General features: G+C 34.3%; 1 non-coding gene across 1 annotated transcript; it reads left to right on the top strand.

Moving 5' to 3' along the window:
* Nucleotides 1–11,968: 11,968 nt before the first annotated feature.
* On the top strand, nucleotides 11,969–12,100 carry LOC145284339 (U4 spliceosomal RNA). The gene has a single exon (XR_013868811.1). It is a non-coding gene; the product is annotated as a U4 spliceosomal RNA (small nuclear RNA).
* The last annotated feature ends 6,411 nt before the right edge of the window (nucleotides 12,101–18,511 follow it).

The following is an 18,511-nucleotide window of genomic DNA, read 5'->3' as shown; positions in this document are numbered from 1 at the left end:
AAAAGGGGAGAAGCTATGTCAATAAGGAAGTTATTTGGAGAAAAGAAACTTATTCCAAGGAAACAGGTGTATTAATTTAAATAAAAAGTAAAAGGAATTTGAATATGCTTACAATATTATAATGTCGATTGGCACTTGTATCGATGCGGGGTGGATGAACGTAAACTTTATAAAGTTTATTTGATTTTTGAGCAAAATCAAATTTTATTTGATTCCGTTTTAAAAATAATGAGCAAGATAACCTCTGTTCATGTTTGAATGGTTGTTTTCGTGTCAGACTTTCATGTGGGGAAATAGTCTCATAACGGTGCTTTGATTGTAATAAATGGCAGACGACAATCCGACTATTTTGGCGGATTTTCCTCAGTCGAGGATTACAACGTGAATACATGCTTCTTGTTTGCTTTTGTTGTTATGAAAATCATATTCACGGGAACTAATTATTCTACTATAAGCGAAAAACTAATTTAGCTGATGTTGAAGCATTTCTCCTAACAAATACCCCGGATATCTTAGCAATAAGCGAGACTAACCTACACTCCTCCATCTCCTCTAATTACTTTAACATGCCTGGCTATCCCCCACTCTGCTGTAAGGACTCTGACAGACATATGCACGGACTTGGAGTTTACATTCGTAACACCCTCCCCCTGACTAGAGAAACAAACCTAGAAACGGACGATCAAGCCTTTATGTGCTTTAGACTAAACATCCAACATAACATTAGCTACTTTTATTTTCTCTACCGCTCTCCCTCGACCCAGGACTGCACCATAATAAACAAAGTCTCTGACAGCATAGACACAGCACTCTCCCTCAACACTAGCGCACAAGTACATGTATTTATTGACTTTAATGTTCACCACAAAAACTGGCTTGGATTCTCTACTTACACAGAGGCAGCGGGCAGCTCAACACAGTTTCGCTATATCTCACTCCTTATCACAAATTGTTACGTTTCCAACCCGTTTCCCTGACCAGGAAGAACAACACGCATCACTTCTAGATCTGTTTCTGACTACAGTTCCCGAGGATTGTATAACAAATGCTGACAACCCACTTGGGAACGCTGACCATGTAGTGATAATGGTAGAAATCGCCCTAAATTCTAGACCTAAAACTGAAGAGCCAGTGCTCAAAACAACGAGATATTATAAAAAGGCTGACTGGAAAGTCATTAGAGATCTTATCAGAGATGCCCCATGGGGAAATATTTTTTCTCTTCCTGCTGAACAGTGCGCAAATGAGACCACTGAATGGTTCAAAACAGCAATAGAAGCACATGTTCCCATGCGGAAATTCTATAGCAAGCCTCACTCTCTCCAATGGTTTACTTCGACTTGCACAACTGCCATTGCTCAAAGGCAGCATGCATACCGCAGATTTAACAGACATAAGTCCAGTTCAAACAAACAGAAGTATATAGAAGCTAGAAGTAACGTTAAGAAAGAAATAGCGACAGCGAAGAGAGAATTTACTAAAACCACTAAAAAACGCATCGAAGCACAAAAATTGGGAAATCGTGACTTCTGGAAAATCTACAACAGTGTAGTAAATAATGGGCAATCAACAATTCCCCCACTAACCAACAATCACGAGGTTGCTTGCCAGCCGGTTTGCCTCGAACTCCACACTGGACCCTTCCAACCACCCCCTACCTGACTTTCCTTTGCGGACAGACGCCACGCTAGACTATCTAAAAATCACCCCTGCTCAGGTACACGCTATCATAAAAAACCTTGACACTTCAAAAGCATGTGGACCTGATCTCATCCCAGCTGTGCTATTAAAAAGGTGCTCAGCCGAAGTAGCTCTAGTTCTCTCCAAACTCTACAACAAATGCCTTAATGAATCATGCTTTCCGGGCTGTTGGAAAACTGCTTCTGTGGTACCAGTATTCAAGAATTCTGACGAAAGAACTGACCCATTAAATTATCGCCCCATTAGCCTCCTCCCACTTTTTTTCCAAAATATTTGAGACCATAATTAACCATGCTCTAGTCCGGCACCTTACAGATGCTAAACTTCTGACTGACAAACAATATGGATTTAGACAAGCCCGTTCCACAGCTGACATCCTCACTGTAATCTCTGAACGTATATACCATTCACTGGACAAAGCGGGAGAGGGCAGAGCGGTAGCTCTAGATATATCTAAGGCTTTTGACAGGGTATGACATGAGGGTCTCCTCAGTAAAATCAGATCATACGGTATCACTGGTAGAATACTTAACATAATCAAATCCTTCTTAGATAAGAGAAAAATCCAGGTTGTCCTCGACGGTCGTACATCTAAACAGTGTGATATAAATGTGGGAGTGCCTCAGGGGTCTATCCTTGGACCTCTATTGTTCCTAATATTTATTAATGACCTCCCCGACAAAACTGCCTCTGAGATGGGCATATATGCTGATGACACCACGCTCTATAACAGGCATGACAGGAAAACAAATGAACACATAACTAAAGAAATGACAAAAACACTAGAGGATGACCTCCAATCCGTAGTGGAATGGAGACATAAATGGATGGTCACATTCAATGCTGCCAAGACTAAACTGGTTTCCTTCAATAATTACAAGAAACCTTCTCTGCCACCAATAGCAATGGCCAGTGACTCCCTGTTTGAGAGTACATCTTTCAAACTGCTTGGCCTAACATTCACAGGAAACATGAGTTGGAACAATTATATTGAAAACATTGCCAGGGCTGCTGCGAAAAAGGTAGGCTCTCTCTACCGTGCTAGAAAACTACTGACACCTGAAAGTATCCTGTACCTCTATAAGGCCACCATTCGCCCATGTATGGAGTATTGCTGTCACATTTGGGCTGGTGCATCTGCTGCTTGTCTCTCGCTCCTAGACAAGGTTCAAAAGAAAGTCGCCAATCTGATAGGCCCTGAACTGGCATCTAAACTTCAGCCTCTGTCCCATCGATGAAACGTTGCATCCCTTTGCCTGTTCTACAAGTATTTTAATGGTGAATGCTCTGAAGAACTGCAGACACTTGTGCCCCCACGACGTAGACACCCTCAACAAACCCGACAGGCAGCTAAATCCCACCCCCACACAGTAGAGATCCCTAGATGTAAAAGATCTTTCTACTCCAGTAATTTCTTCCCCAGAACTGCTAGACTCTGGAATTCCATTCCAGGTCCCTGCTTCCCTAACTGTACTGACATGCAGAAGTGTAACGTGAACCGACATATTGCTGCCCAAATCCCAACATAGTGCCCTAATAGTTGCTGACCCTGATAGTAGCCCCCTACACTAAAGTGGCAATGTGCCCTGTTTGGGGTGAAAATGTCAAAAAAAAAAAAAAAAAGGTGTCGAAGATAACCAAGTCCATGTATTGTTATCATAGATGTAAAATATGTACATGAGACATTTTATCTGATTAATCATAATTTTTTTTAGAAATAAACCTGTAATCTGTATTGTCATCATCTCCTGTATAAGAAAGATCTATTAGAAAAATTAAAAAGTAATAAAAACGCTCGAATTCGGAAAAAAATTCGGCACTTTTGTTTGTTATTAATATTTGTTTATGTAATCGAGATATATATATATATATATATATATATATATAAGCATTTCAGCTCAGCGTTGCCCGGGTGTTTGGATGTGTCTGTTGAGCAAAAAAAAATAATAATATTAAATAAAATAGAAGTAGGAAGGCAAGCTCGAACCCGTGCAGTGAAGGATGAAAAGAACGGGGAAAAACCTGACGTCTTTACTGTTACGACCACCGCCAAACCAGAAGATACTTATGTTTAAATTAAGGCTATACAATCGAAAGGAGAGAATGATTTTTAAAAATATCGGCGAAAAAACGACCCCCCCCCCGTAGAAAAGTGCCCAGTTTAGGGTGAAGAAATTAATGTTTTTAGCCAATTTTACGATATTTGTCGTCTAAAAGGTCGAACTTCAAAACGATACTGATCTTGTAAAAATCCGTCGTCTCTGTCGAAAGTTTTAGGCAGACATGCAAACATACATGCATACATTTATATATTGGTAACTAAAAATGTTCGACCCAAACCGATTAAAAAGCTTACCGTAACTCTGAATACCCTTTATGTAAAATTTCAAATGTTTAGACCAGAAATTGTCTGAGTAATTTGGTAGATACCGCAGAGGTCATTTTTTAAAACTTTGACCCCTTAACATTTGTTTTTGGGCTCAAATCAAGTAAAGTTAGATCCATGTCCAAGGAACCTATATCTAAAATTTCAAGTGTTTAGACCCAAAATTGTTGGAGGAGTTTGGTAGAGTTCTCAAAGGTCAAATTGTTGAACTTTGACCCCTTAACAGCCAAATTTCTGGCTGAAGACGGATTACAATGATTTTTCCAACTCTTAGTTCTCTGTATATCAAATTTCGAGTCTGTAGACTGAAAATTGACAGAGTTATTGCGTAGGAAAATGTACACAGACACTTATATATACATGCAAACATTGATGGCTACATATGTGCATACATGTTTCTGTAATCACCCGCGTTGGGGGATTACGTCTTCAGGCCAAAAATTATCGTTGAGAACTCGACGATAATTCTTGACCTGAAGACGTAATCCCCCAACGCGGATGATTACAGAAACATGTATGCACATATGTAGCCATCAATGTTTGTATAAATAAATTTCATACACCTGCTCTGTTCACTCATTGAGAACTCTTTTGTAGACACATGTTGTTTCATTGGATGTACTTCTAGGAAACTAAACTCTACTGGCTAAATATATATATATATATATATATATATATATATATCGAGAGAGAGAGATAGAGATGTATGTTTTCGTAAATGTAAAGTCTGAAAAAAAAACGCATTCGAAAACGTAAGAATTTTTAGCATTTGTGCAGTGTACAAACCACGCTGAAAGAATATTATTTAGACAGCCATTCTTAACATAAAGCCAGCCATGGTTCTCCCCAGAATGTGCTGCTGCTATCGCGCACAGAAATCACTTTTTCCATAGCTACCAACGTAATAGATGCACTGAGACTAAAGCTGCTTTCAGGACTGCCAGCAACCACTGTAAAAGAGTAATAAAAAATGCAAGAGAGCTATATGCCCAGTCTGTTAAATCCAAGGTAGCTGATCAGCGGCTTGGTTCTCACCAGTTTTGGCAAATAACAAACAGGATCTTGAACAGAAGTGTGCGTTCTATCCCAACCATTATCAATGGACCAGAGGTCATCTCGTCAGCGTCAGACAAGGCCAAACTATTTGCAAAGAACTTTGCAGCTAATTCTACCCTATGCGACGAAGGCCATCAACTCCCCATATTTCCTCCTATAACACAGACCAAGCTAGGTAACATACAAATATCCGTGCATGAGGTCGCCAAGCTAATAAAAAACCTAGATTCCAGTAAAGCAACTGGCCCTGATGGCATCCCAATTATAGTGTTAAAAAAGCTTCAACCAGAACTTGCTCCCATACTAACGAAACTATTTAAGCGCTGCCTTAAGGAGAAGTGCTTTCCGACCCCCTGGAAGACCTCATCAGTTTGCCCTGTATTTAAGAATTCAGGTGATAAGTCATCTCCCTCTCAGTACAGACCAATAAGTCTCCTCTGTGTTATGAGTAAGTTGCTTGAATCAATATTAAATAGAGAAATAGTCAACCACCTCAGCAGGAATAACCTTCTTAGTGACACACAATATGGTTTCCGCTCTGCAAGATCTACCGCAGATGTGCTGACGGTTATATCCCACAGGATTAGTGAATCTCTTGACAAAGGCTTCCTTTCTAGGGCAATTGCTCTTGACATATCAAAGGCCTTTGACAAGGTATGGCATAAGGGTCTACTTCACAAGATTTCCAGCTACGGTATAACTGGAAATGTTTTCTCAATTATTAAATCATTTCTCTCCGATAGGGTTATAAGAGTAGTGGTAGATGGACAAAAATCGGAGGCCTGCAATATAAATGCTGGGGTCCCTCAGGGGTCAATCCTGGGCCCAACTCTCTTCCTGATCTACATCAATGACCTCCCTAAACACATACTTAAATCATTCGTTGACATCTATGCTGATGACACGACCATCTACAGCAACACATCAAAGGCTGTAAATGACAAAGCTCTCTCTGATTCTCTCTCCTCTGATCTCGAGCGTGTGGTTCAGTGGGGGAAGATGTGGCTAGTTACCTTTAATGCATCCAAAACCAAACTCGTATCCTTACATCATCAACGCTCTGATCCCCAGCTGGCATCAATTGTGATGGATGGCTCTCGTCTGGGTGAGGCCCCGTGTTTTGACAAGCTTCTGGGTTTGACCTTTACTCCTGATCTGAAATGGAACACGTACATCAAGTCTGTTGCCAAGGTCACTGGAAAGATGGTGGGATCCTTCTACCGCTCCAGAAGATATCTCACTACGGATGCAATTCTCTATCTATATAAAAGCCAAGTATGTCCAAGGATGGAATACTGTTGCCATATCTGGGCAGGAGCTGCCAAAACAGCCTATCATGCCTTGACAGAGTACAAAATAGACTTCGTGGCTTAGTGGGGGATGCCCTTTTCTCTACCCTGCAACCCCTCTCTCACAGAAGAGACGTTGCGAGCCTATCCTTGTTTTATCGTTATTTTCATGGCAGGTGCTCGTCTGAACTCCAATCCCTGGTCCCCCCTCGCCAATCTTTCACGAAAAACAACCGTCTAGCTGAATCCACTGTGAAAAATTTCCCCCACTCTATATCTGTGCCTTAATCAAAACGCGGATTCCATGAACAAAGCTTCTTTCTTAGAACTGCACGCCTGTGGAACTCTGTTCCGTCTGCCTGCTTCCCTCCGGACTACAACTTGGATGTCTTCAAGTCTAATGTTAACAAATTCCTAATGAACCGCCCCCTTAAGTAAACACTCCATCAAATCTCCACACTAACGTAATGTACTTGCAATAACCCTTATCCCTGAGTGGCTTCCGGGCCTTGATAAGTGGTGATCACTGTAAAAAAAAAAAAAAAAAAAAAAAAAAAAGGATAGAGGTTTTTTTTACTATTCTGCACTTTCTGCTAACAATTTGATAAAAAAAAAAGAAGATACCATATAAATTTAATTTAATTTTGAAATCCTAAATGAAATGTAACACGGTGCGTCACTGCAAAAATACCGAATATTTCTTTTAAATTATTAATTGTTACTCTAAACGGTCAAAGAATAATAATAAAGATATATAGGTATGTTTTCGTATATTTGAATTAATGTCTGGAATGTTTATTTTTTTTATAAAAATAAAAAAAATAAGATACCTGGCTAGATAATTTTAGTTTTTTAACTTTATTTTAAGGCGTTTACGAAATTGTAGACAAGTATTGTCTGGTTACGTGAAAATGTCCACGAGAGAATCACATCTTGGAAGTCTCGATGAATATGTTTAGTTTCACACATTTTAATGGTTTTTAGAGATATCGATAGGAAATTGTTTCCATTATGAGGTGCATTTTTATTTCCATATTTTAAATTGGACTGTCTCCCGCTTATTTAGAACTCATAACTGAATAAATCATCTAGTTTAGTGACAAAATGTAAATTTCTTAGTAAAATAAAAAACTAATTTATGTGATTTTTTTAACACATTTTTGTTTCGTCGAGTGTTACGTGAGAAAAGAAAAATGTGCATGAGAGGATCTTATCTGGAGATTCTCGATGATTGCTCAAAAATAGAAAATTAAACAAATACTGAAGGAGATATAGTTTTTAGAAAAGCCCCCTCCAATAAAATAAACTTTTATTTTCTTAAAATATAATTTCAAGACGGGACACCTTGGTGCAGCTTAGATAAGTAGGTCCCGCATACGAGCTTCATTCTGGAAAATCTGAACAGTTAGGTCATGTGACATATGACACCGGTGTTTCTACCATTATTGACCCTTTTTATGTTGACTTATCTTGCCTTAGGTTGCAATTATTTATTTATTTTCACTTGTTCGTTATGTTTATAATAAATGTTCGAAATTTCTTTGAATTTTGCCTTTCTTTAATTCTTTTAATTGTTTTTTTTTTTTTTTTAATTTTTACTTTTAGCTTAACTTTTTAACATTTCACCATTTTCGTTTTTAGTAATAAATGCTTCTCTACATTAAAAACCGACTTTTTTTTACACGGTAGACACCACTTATCAAGACCCAGAAGCCACCCGGGGATAAGAGTTATTGCGTGTACAGTAATGAATGGGATAATATCGTAGTAATCGTTAGTAATCGAGATTTGATAAAGTGCCTTACTTAGGAGTGCGGTTTATCAGGAATTTGTTTATGTTGAACTTGAACACATCCAAGTTGTAGTCAGGTGGGAAACAGACAAACGGAAGAGAGTTCCACAGGCGTGCACTTCTAAGAAAGAAACTTTGTTCATGGAATCTACGTTTTGATTTAGGCACAGATAAAGAGTAGGAAAATTACTGACAGTAGTTTCAGCTAGACGGGTGTTTTTCATGAAAGATTGGCGAGGGGGGGGGGGCAGAGATTGGAGCTTAGACGAAAAGTTGACATGGAAATAATGATAAAACAAAGACAGGTTCGCAACATCTGCTCTGTGGGAGAGACGTTGCAGGGTAGAGAAAAGGGCATCCCCCCCTACTAGGCTACGAAGTCTATTTTATACTCTGTCAAGGCAGGATAGGCTGTTTTTAGCAGCTCCTGCCCAGATGTGGCAACAGTACTCCATCCTTGGACGTACTTAGATTTTATAAAGATAGAGAATTACATCAGTAGTGAGATATCGTCTGGAGCGGTAGAAGGACCACACCATTTTTCCAGCGACCTTGGCAACAGACTTGATGTACGTGTTCCATTTCAGATCAGGAGTAAAGGTCAATCCCAGAAGCTTGTCAAAACGTGGAGCCTCCCCAAGACGAGAGCCATCCATTTCAATTGATACCAGATGGGGATCAAAGCGTTGATGATGTAAAGATAGGAGCTTGGTTTTATATGCCTTAAAGGTAACTAGCCACCTCTTCTCCCACTGTACCACGTGCTCAAGATCAGAGGAGAGAGAATCAGAGAGAACTGTCATTTACGGCCTTTGATGTGTTGCCATAGATGGTCGTGTCATCAGCATAGATGTCAACGAATGATTTAAGTATGTGTTTTGGAAGATCATTGATGTAGATCAGGAAGAGAGTTGGGTGCAGGATGGACCCCTGAGGGACTCCAGCATTAATACTGTGGGCCTCTGATTTCTGCCCATCAACCACTACTCTTATGAGCCTATCAGAGAGAAATGATTTAATAATTGAGAAAGCATTTGTGTCTAACTCTGCCCTCGTGGGGAAGTAAGTAAATTCCGCCACGCGCCCTTGTTGTTCCAAGTTAATAACGAGCTACTACTTGTGTTTTAAACTTTAAAAAAAGAAAAAAGCGCTGTAAAATAGTAAAAACACTAAACCTTTTTTTCGTTTGTCTTTTTTTTTTTGGAAGGGGGTTTGAGGCGCCCCTATGATCCCAAAGAACTAGCTATGTAAACGCTTTGCAATATTTTTCAATAATTATTTACAAAAATGTTTTTGTACAATCAATTTTTATTTAAAATTAATAAATTATTTTCTAAAATATTTTGTTTATATATGTTTATATTTTGTTTTTAAGTAAAATTAAGAAATTATTTTTAAAATATTGTTTATATCCATCTTCATTCAAAAGGGTTACTTTTTAGCTTCACCGGTTGTTAACCCAAATTTTCCGAATGTCAGAACGAGGCTAGTCTGCAGGACCTACTTATCTAAGGTGCACCGAAGCCTTTATGAGAAACTATATCTCACTAAAAAAAAAAAAAAAAAACTTAAATTAAAAAGACTCTTGAGTAGCGGCAATAGAGTTTTCAATAAAATTGATGAATACTTTTTATAATTATGTTTTTAAATATTCCAAAATCTATCGTTATGAATCAGAAAATAATTTCTAAACATTATAAATATAAATAAATAACTATAAATAAAAAGCCAAACGCTTTTTTTTTCGTGGGAGAGAGGGTGTTTGTTGAAAATCTCTCGTAGGGTCATTTTAATTTTTATATTTTTATTCAAAAATTGTTAAATCATTAAAAGGTAATCGATGTAGAAATGTATTTATCAATTTTACAGAAAAATCTCGTTGTTCAAGAGTTTTTTAAATTTCATTTGTTGTTTTTAAGGGCGATATAGTTAAAAAAAAAAAGGCCTCCTTTTAAAACTATATTTCTCAACATTGTTTAATTCTTCTATTTTTGAGCGATTATCGGAACTCCCAAGATGCAACTCATGTCAGATTTTTCTTGTTATGACGTAACACTCAACGAAACGAAAATGTTCTATTAAAAAAAATAACGTAAATTAGTTTATTTTTTTTTACTAAAATTTCACATCCACATGACTAATTGTTTATAAATGATGGGAGGGCAGCTCAATTCAAACTATGGACATTAAAAGACATTTTAAAAAAATATTGTGGGGACTTTCTTAAAACAATACGTCCTTCAATAACAGTCATCAATCGATATTTATTTAATTATCGCTTAATTTTCCAATCTATCAACAAAAAAAAAAACAACAACTTCTTAATTTCCTCTTTTTGGCTAGTTAAGATGTATTAGTTTTCATTCAAATTATCTGTCTGGAAATTTAATGAACATAGTATTTCAAGAAATAGTTGTGAGTAATTAACACTTTTTATTAAATTCTGTTAAGTACAGTTAATATAAATAAAATTACTTTTCATACACACACATATATATAAGGAAACAATAACAGTGCAAATTAATTCATTATCTGTGCCTAAATTTAAACACAAATTCCATAAAAAAAGCTTGATTTCTTTAACAGTTTCGTTAGCCTGCTTTCTTGCTAACTACAACACGGTCGTTTGCAAATCCAATGTAAATAAGTTCTTGTTGAGACGTCCCCTTAAATAATAAAGTTTTACAAAATTTCTGCTACTAACAAAAACGACACTTGCCACGGTGACCACCATACACTCATTAACCATTATCCTTTAGAGGCCTTCAGACCTTGATAAGTGATGATTTCCTTCTAAAAAATTCTAAATTGTTTAAAACTAGTGGTGCTAATAAGGTACAGATTAGGCTTCGTTTTCTACTATGTATACAGCATTTAAAAAACTAGTGTATTATTGATTTACAAAATAGTAAGTATTTTTTAATGGTTATATAGTTATGATAAATGATAAAATACTTTTGCATTTATAATATAGACTAGCAAAACCCGTTCTCGGATGTTACCCAGAAGTGTATAAGTATCAGAGAAGCTAATGCATTTCCAGAGTCCAAATAAATACTTTTAATAATATTTTGTTTTACTTAGTAGTGTTATGCAATTATCAAATTTATAAATAACAAATGACGTTTAAACGTTTGTATCATTGCATAACTTCGAAAGAACAGCAGCATACTGGGGTAGGAATAATCATTTTTGCGTGTGGAGCGAGGTAGTTTTGTCGATACACAAACATTGGAAAGAAGTTAATATTTATTAGGAATAAAGATAAAAAGTACATTCGCTTCCTTAACGAAATAAAAACTGAAATGCAAAGATTAAATCTGTTATGGTAATGATCAAAGGCGAAACCCCCTTTTGAATTATGACCGAATTTATTTTTACTCTCAAACAAGAGTTGCATAGCGAAGAATTTAATTTTTCACACATTCAAAACCAAGTGTGTCTAACTTTTCATTCCGTCGTCTGATCCAAATAAAGAAACAATACATTATACAAGAGAAAGGTTAGAAGGGTAGATAACTTGACGAAGAATCATTATTTTTACTAAATAAACTAAAGTAAATGATTATAGCGCAAAATAACTGAATATGTTGAAAGATATTTTATAATACTCAAAGTTTTATGGTATCAGTTTAAAATGAGATTTTATAATACAAATATTTAATACGCAAAAACTAAAAAACGTCAACGACATATGAATGAATGATTGCAAGTATGTGTACTTACGTCGGCGCTTGTAATTTTATGCTTGTGCAGTAGTGGTACCATAGCCAACGATTGCCGGGGCGTGGTTATTGCTAGTTGAAAACTATTCCCACTACCCCGCGATGGCACCTCATAGGTGCCAACCGCAATTTCTGCACACCTCCGAAGAGGTGAAAAATGCAATTTAAAAACAGACTAATTTTAATATTCGCCTTAGCTTGATAATATGATCAAAAATTGCTTAGCATTTTGATAATACTGTACATGTTTTTAATACGAATTTACAAAAACAACCAAAAGATACATTTAAAAAACATTGTAAAATCCTGTTCTTAATATATATATTTTTTTTCATTTCATAACTTTAACCGAGTAATAATTTACTAATTGGACGGTATAATTCAAATTAACTATTAAAATATTACTTAATAAGTTTCCAAAAACAATTTAATAAAAAGAATAGATTCTTACATGTATATACAATTTTTATATGTAAACATTCTAAAAAGCTGGCCTGTGAAATCTACATTAATTAGAATTAAAGGTATGACATCAGTTTCGCATAAAACTACAAGTAAATAATCACCGATTTTCAGGCTAATGGTTTCTAACAGCGTAGCATTTTAAGTGTGTTTAACTGGGACAATTTTTGTTAAGGGAGATAAATCGTGAATGTTTTAAGGGAAGAGAGGTTACGAGTGAATGTAAACATTACAGAATGACTTAATTGTTGTGAGAATAAAAATGGGTAATCCAGAGTGTTCAAAAAGTCACTGAAGGGTTGAAAATCTTTGTCATTTTACCATTAATGATTATTTTTTTTCTCAATTTCAGATATTTTAAAGATAATAATTTGAGATTTGATTCTGGATAAGTATAGTATTGAACAACGTACGCAAATTATGAAATTGTTTTACCAAAAATCAGGGGTCAATTCTTTTGACTCAAAGGAGTCAAAAGAATTGACCCCTAATTTTTATCGACGGCATTTTCATGTAAGAAATAGCCAAGTCACAGTTAAAGAAAGAGTCTATGTTAACAAACCCTAAACGCTGCAGGAATTGAAGGAAAACATCGGGAACGAAATAAGGGAGTTAAATCGTAATCCAGAGATTCTGCAATCTGTCGTGAATAATGTTTGGGAAAGATATTTTTTATAAAGATTGCTTAAATTTTGCATGCTTTTTTGTAAATTTCCCAATGTCTTAGTCAGATTGTGTTAAAATTACAGAAAGATATCCTCAAAAATATAAAGAATCTATATAAATTCCAGTGATTTTAGTGACTTTTTGGACATCCTATAGAATTGTATTGCTTAAAAATACACTAAGTAAGATATCCTAGTTCAATGAAATCACCATCTAAAAAAAAAAAAATAGAAATGTTGAAACATGGTCAATTTAATCAAAATCTCTAAAATGCTTATAAGATTGTTGTACGCTGACTAATTTACATATTTATTTTGTTAAAGGAATTATGTAAAATAAAAAATTATAAGGCATTTACAGTTACATTAAAATGTATTCGATTACTTATTTTTAGCCAAAGCAAACTATAAGTAAAGGATCACCGATTTCCAGGCTAAATAATTTCTAACAGCGTAGCAATTTAAGTGCGTTTAACCGGGACTGCTGCAAGGATGGTTATACAGGGACTAATTTAGTATGCATATTTATTTTGTTAAAGAAATTATTTTATACGGCATTTTTTCCTGATTTACATTAAAATGTATTCGATTACTTATTTTTAGCCAAAACAAATAGTATTTAATAACAGGAACCTAACACCATTTAATGCTGACTTCGACATGGCTGGCATTTTGTTTGCTGATGGTCTATCGAACTTATGATATAATACGAACTAATCATTAAAACCAAAATACAGTTGCTAATGTAACTAGACTATCGAATCTGATAAATATGTACTAAAAACTTGACAAAAACATTTTGTGAAAAAGTCGATCTCCACAGCTGCATAATTGTTATAAAATAACTTCCAATACATTATTTGCACTCTAATTATGTTTTAATTTCAATTTATGTTTTAAAGTCATGATTTTCTATTTTAAGTTATCTGCCCCTGCCAAGTTTATTTTGTCTTACTTAATTATAAAGACCAATCGTAGTGTTCTGTAATATCAAATTTATAAATAACAATTGACGTTTAAACGTTTGTATTATTATAGACACCGCCAAAAATGGCCGAAAAATCAAGTTGTTGCTTTTTAAAACGAAATTACATTTATTAAAATCCATTATTTCTGAGTAACTTTTTTTCCCCCAGAAAGATAAAACCCTGAATTTTATCATATAGAAAACAGAATAATGTAAAACTTTTTCTACTATTTTTGATTAAATTTTAAATGTTAAATTTTCCCAAAAAGTTAATTGACATTTTTTGTCTTGCACAAAAAACGTACATAAATATTTAAAAAAAAAAAAAAAAAAAAGGTTTTTGAAATAATTAATTTATTTATTTGTTGTCTAACTAAGATTTATGGTGATTTTCTATGAGAATATGCAAAAATATTATAATATAAGTACCTGGATTTCAAATAATTCCACTTATTAATATATGCAACCAGTTACTTCGCGTCGATCTAGACAATGTCTACGTTTGCACTTGATAAAAAGCAAACTATGGAAGACCAAACAGGCCAAAAAAAACTTATTTTTCAGTGACGAAAATTTCAATGTATTAACGCTGAGGCTGGCCAGTACCAGATGGGTGTCCATTTGTATGAGTTTGGTTTTTAATGTGTGTGTGTGTGTGTGGAGGCCAGGCTCCCCAAAATGGGGGGGGGGCAATTTAAAGCAGAATAAAAAAAATTATTTCAGCACGTTTGGTCCACCGTAGTCGAAAGGCGGCAAACGTTTTCAAACGGGATCGAAAAAATGATGCTATTTTTAACACAAAAGGCACAATATTTATCGATTTTTTTTTTTTGTATCGATTCTTCAAAGCATGCTCTGTTTAATAATGGTCATGCATTATTCGGCTCGCTAAAAAAAAAATTGTTAATTTATTTATCAAAGATTTTAAAATGGCTTTTTTCGTATAAATATTAAAAAAAAATTTTTTTTGTTTTGCTTAACTTAAATTAATTATTTTGCTTAACATATTCACCGAATTTCACACTTCAAAACTCAAAAGGGGGATAATTAAACACAATCGAAGTTCTGATATTCAGACGGCAAAATAAGGTATGCAAACAATTTTTTTTTTTAAATCTATAATCCTGTCCCTTACAACAACACAATATGTTTTGTTCAGTTTCAGATGATTATTTTAATCATATTTGGAACCCCCTCAAAACAAGGGGGGGTGTAAGCAAAAAGAAAATATATATATATATATATATCGTTTATGAAAAATAAGTACACTGTTATAAAGTTCATTCTTCTCTTAATAATCGCTGAAAATTTCGTATTGATTGGATAATTACCTGGTTTTTGGTAGATTTTTAAAAAGACGGTCCGTCAAAAAGTACTTACCTGCCCCCCCCCCTAGTTTTGGCGGTGCCGATATTATTACATAACTTCGAAAAAAAAAAAAAAAAAAAAAACAGCATCATACTTACGTAGAAATAGTTACTTGTGCGTGTGAAGCGAAGTGGTTTTGTTGATACTGTATGACGTTCCTAAAAGGAATGCACCTTTTTCTTTTGATTTCTAAAAATGTTAACTTCCTTCCAGTATTTGTGTATCGACGCGGTTACTTCCCGCCAGAAAATCTTAGTATTTTTGTATATATAAAGCCGCTTTCTATTGTTATATAATAATGGAAACGGCATACTCTAAATTTATCGATAGTACAACGTAGTCGTTTGAATTACTGTATATATAGTAGAAAACAAAAACCGAAACACAGCTGTGTATGCCTTATTTGCATGCATCACTACTTTTAGACATTTTATGATGAATTAATATGTGGTGTTATTCATTTGCAATTTTATTGTCATTGTTTCCCTACATATATGCAAGATTTTGTCAATATTAACAATAATTTTAGTAATTTAATAAAGCTCATCGAGAAAATCCTTCTTAAAGTATAATGTTCATTAACCTTAAAGGTAGATGACTTTTTTTTTACATTTATTACAATCTGAGAAAGACCGACGAAGCATAAAAGTTTATATATAGTGTGGGCGGCGTGCGATTTTTTTTTTTTTTTTTTTTTTATCCCGCTTTGATTAACATTATGAAAGCTGATTTTTTTTTTTTTTTTTTTTGCATTTAAATTCAATAATTGTTTTGTTTTAAATACAACACGTTTTTTAATGTTTTATTTTGAGGACAAATATTTCGCATTTGTTTTCAAATATTTCTTTTCAGCATTCGTGTAGGGAGACTGACTTGCTTGTTAACAATATATTTTTTAAAAATTGGATTTTTTGGTAGTTTTGCCCTTTGCGAACTTTACTTATATAGTAAAATAGGTTTCTTATTTTATTTTGTCAAGACAAAGGACAAAATAAACACAAAGTCCATTGTTTAATCCAAACTCCTCAAATGTGTCACCCTTGTTTGTGATGAAGACAAACTTCGCAATAATTTAGAATAAATTTTCCTCTTAACGTAACATATTTATGCGGTATTTATAACATTTTTCGTATTTCTCCCAGGATGAAAATGAAATTAAAATAAGTCAACATAATTTCGTCGCCATATTAAATTACCAAACCTTTTTAGATGAAGCTTTGAACTGTCAGAAACTGGCGTTGTGCATTTTGAAAATGCGTATGAACCCCGTTTCTTTTCATATTTATATTATTGCTTGCTAAACGACATTTGTTAAGACTGTTTTGAAAACCAGTTCTTTTGTTCTTTCAGCCACATTTCCAGTGGGGCTTTATAGGGACTCTTACGCAAATTTTGGTAGTCGTGGTTGTGGTTTGGCACTGAAGACAACTGAAGTGGATTAAGTGCTGCTGCTGCTTCGCTGTTTGGTAGACCATAGGTTATTAGTATTGTTGCCATTTATGAATCTTAATGTTCATTTATCGAATTAAAGTAGTGTCACTCATAGCATGTTTGTTAGAATATAATAAATACTTTGGCGGAGTTGTCTGTACAACTATCACCCCCTCCCCCCAGCGTAATTTCTATTCTGGTAGGTTTTTGAATTTTTTTCACTGGATTATTATTGATTGGACACTAATTAACCAGATTATGAAAAAATAATGAAAAAAAAAATTATTTCGACATTTGAAAGGGGTGCTCACTTTTTAGTTACAACGTTTTGGTAAATCGGTCACTCATTTTTTTTTCTAAATACGGAAGCGTCTTCGGGAGATATGAAATGGTCGCATGTTGATGAAGCAGTGTATCGCATCGGGAGCCGTACGACGATATGAAAATTGACAATGGGATGGAAAATTATGAAAAATTTCTCCAGCATGTTAGTGAAATTTATATTACTTTAAAAAAATAAATAAATAAATAAAAATGCTACATTAAATAAAGACACAAAAAATATCCAGTTAGGTAGAAAAATAACTTATATTGCCTTTGATAACATTTATTTGTTATATATTTGTTTTTTGACAACTTTTTCGAACCTGTGTACAGTAATAAAACCCTCAAAACTAAATAAGTTGAAAAAAAAACAACAACAAAAAACTCGGAACTTTATTTTTAGAAAAACCATTTAAAAAGTCATGTTCATTTTATCTTTTTTTTTTCTTTGAGAAACAAAAATATTTCTGACTTACAATGCGGTAGGCTCATATCATTTTTACTTTCTATGGTGTTGATATACCCGCGTTTTTACTGGTTACAAAATGGGTGACAGATTTATCAGAACGTTGTAATTAAAAAGTGAGCACCCCTTTCAAATGTCGAAATAATTTTTTTTTTCAATTATTTTTTCATAATCTGGTTAATTAGTGTCCAATCAATAATAATCCAGTGAAAAAATTTTAAAAAACCTATCAGTATAGAAATTACGCAGAGGGGGGGGTGATTGTACAACTCCGCCAATACTTTAAGTCAAACTTTTCAGAAAAAAATCCCAATAAGGTTAAATTGAAACCTAAAGCCACACGTGGGGAAATTTTATGCAAATAAATTCTCCATTTCTACTTTAAAAAAAAAAAAAAAAAAAAAAAAAGTATTATAGTTTTTATTTCGTTTTTATTTTCTATTTTTTATGAAAGTTGTTATTTTTGTTGTGATTTTTTATCTAGACAAAGAAACTTCCGATACTATCGCTTCGAAGGGTTCTTTACTCGAAATATTGTATACAAAAATGTTCCATACAAATTTTATACGCTTCTTGTAAACGCAAAAAAAAAAAAAACTTTCGCGTTTCTAGAAACAGACTAGACGTTTAAATAAGTTTGAAAATCTTTCTCTTAAATAAAACCGTAAAAAACGAAAAGAAATCAATTCGTTTGAACGATGGTGTGTGATGACTAGGGATATGACAACAGCATATTCTTTTCCTTGTTTTGAATCTCAGGTATATATCCATTGATATCTTATGTTTTTTTATAGAGTGATGTGCCACATCACTGATGTGGTTCTCGGTTGATTAATTGTGTAAAAGGAATGAAAAGAATATGCTATTATCACAACCCTA

Source organism: Euprymna scolopes, chromosome 8 (genome assembly GCF_053919585.1).
Source record: "Euprymna scolopes isolate OS-2025 chromosome 8, ASM5391958v1, whole genome shotgun sequence".
Lineage (NCBI taxonomy): Eukaryota > Metazoa > Mollusca > Cephalopoda > Sepiida > Sepiolidae > Euprymna > Euprymna scolopes.
Note: the sequence above shows the minus strand (reverse complement) of the source record. Positions and strands in the feature narration are given on the sequence as shown.